Source organism: Aplysia californica, unplaced genomic scaffold (genome assembly GCF_000002075.1).
Source record: "Aplysia californica isolate F4 #8 unplaced genomic scaffold, AplCal3.0 scaffold01626, whole genome shotgun sequence".
NCBI lineage: Eukaryota > Metazoa > Mollusca > Gastropoda > Aplysiida > Aplysiidae > Aplysia > Aplysia californica.
Window position 1 is genome coordinate 20,687 of NW_004798896.1, and position 2,539 is coordinate 23,225.

The window sequence follows — 2,539 nt, forward strand, 5'->3', positions numbered from 1 at the left end:
AGATAAGATAAGGACGATACCTGCCAACTTAAGTTTCGTTTTAGTATGGTTTTACGGCGCTTGCAACTACATAAGGTCATATTATGAGCGCCTAGTGGTGTGTGGTGTAAGCGCACCTTTGGACATGTAGAGTGAACGCACCTTTAGAATAGTCATTGTGACGTAGGCCTAACGGACACCTCACGAGACAGACTCCTCACGTGACTTCGGGCACGGCGCGAAGAAACAAACTACCACTCACTAGGTGGAGCCGAGAGAAGTAACATCGGCAAATCGAGATCGTCTACAGACTTCAACATAAGTTAAGGACCACTTGCAAACACTCTGAGTGGTCTTATTGGGTCAACCTGCACGTAGGCGTTCTTTGGTGGATCCAGTAGCTTGATGACGCTGCCTCAAGCGGACAATGACAGAGTGTGACACTGCAAGCCTTGTGGTAACTTCTTGGGCTCCAACTCCATCCTGCTACCATGCCATAGCATGATAGCTCGGGCTCGATCAGTCTCTCAGCTTTCGTCTTGGTGGCACACTGATATGATACTGGATTTTGCGCAAACGGGGGCTTATATTGCGTTTTTTCGCGTAATTCTGCAACATTTGCATAATTTTGGATTCCCTGCCTTTTTCTCCCTTTTTTTCTCTCCCACAAAACAATTAATTAACGCCTCGCCTTGTGGCTAAAGGGAAGTAATCACCGTAATAAGTCTCGTTTAAGTGAAAAGTTTGTTATTTCCCTTGTTAGATGATCTTGGTAAAAGGTTGGGATTTTATTTCTTGAGAATGTTCGATTTTTCAATCAATCAAAAGTTGTTGTTTTCATGTCTGCTGAAGTTTCATGTTTGACAGGTGTCCCTGGTTTTAGTCATGTGCCAGCATCAGAGGTCCAGACATTTTTCTTTCCTCTATAGATTTAGAGTCTAGATCTCACAGCTGAAAGTTACAGAGATTATATTTTTGGTTGTTTTTTTTATTACTGAAGTGTATTGTTTTCTTTCCAAATACACAACTAATTACATGTACTGATACTGATATGTTCTGTTTTCAATTTTTCTGTACATAAAACAAGAAAATTTGTCTTGAAAAAGTGCAAAAACATGCAGCAAAATGTGTTACGGTAACTTGCATAATTTTTGCTTAATTTTGCTTTTTTTGTGCATAATTTGGCAATCTAAATTTGCATAATTCTACGGAGACAGATATTGCCACCATAGTGAGCAGTGTTCGAGACCATACGTCCGATTATGACGTGCACCACAAATTTTAACTGAGGGATGTCCATGGAGTTGCACACAAATCGATAAAAAAAAAAAAGCAAATATGGCTAAAATTCCGGGAAGATTTCTGTGCCGCACGTGGTGGTTTTGCCGCCTTAGGAAGCTTTGCAATACGCATTGGTAACTGATTAAGACTTTCAAAGCAAAACATTTTACAACATTCCTTGCGATCTTTTTTTTCGGATTTTAACAAAATCAGGGCTGTTTGTCAATGGTCCTTAACTTGTGTTGAAGTCTGTAGAACACCAGTAGGTGGGGCCCACCAACATCTCCAAGTTCTAGATCTACTACTCCAAGACTCAAGACTCAAGAAGTAAGTCATAACAGGGTGGATGTCAACAGAGAAGTACAAACGGGGAATCAGGCTTACTCTGCTCACCTCTCTAGCCTCAACAGCACAAAATCTGCTTTGACTATCAAGGGACCCTGAAAATAGCAGTTCACAAGAGAGTGACAAATATACAAAAGAAGTAGAGGGAAAATGACGAAAGTAAGGATGAGGAAAGAAAAAGCAGCAGTTTCTCCTCTATTGTTCCGGCACAGTATGAGCATGACAACGATAAATCAGCCTATTTACAATTCCACTGTGCATAAGAACACGTTAGTTCAGTTTTATGGCACTTGCAACACAATAAGGTCATATAAGTGCCGAAGATTAGAGGTGTTACAAGAGAGTAACAAACATAAAACAGGAGGAGAAGAGATAAAGATGATAGTTGTTTGATAAGAAAGAAGGAGCAAACCACACCAGAGCACCCCCCAACCGCCCACAAGAACATGTTAATATTCCTCCTATGGGAATGGCCCAAAGACACTTCAGTCAGCCCAAACAGTTTGTTTAAGTAAAAACAGAAACACACTGACACAAGAACAGTCATTCAATGCAGGGAGAGAAAAAGGCTGACAGACAGTAAGGAAAGGAATGAAGTAGGAGTAGGCCCACCAGTGGTGCCCTTCAAACACTCGCAAGAAAGCACTTCCCAAATTTTTGCTTGTCTTTACAGATTCATATAAGAGAAAGCAGAACAGAAAAATCTGTGTGACAAGCGAAGTAAACTGCATCTTTAAGCGCAGTCGAATGATCGTAACGTGTGTCCTCAGTGGTTAAAATAAAAATATGCAGTTGACTCACATAAAATCACTAAACAGTGAAAGAAGCAATTTAAAAAAAAATAAACAGACGACAAAATTTGTTTTTTCAATTATTTTAAAAGATGTTTCAATTAGAAAGCAGCTGACTCAAGCAAAATCTCGTCATAGTCCAA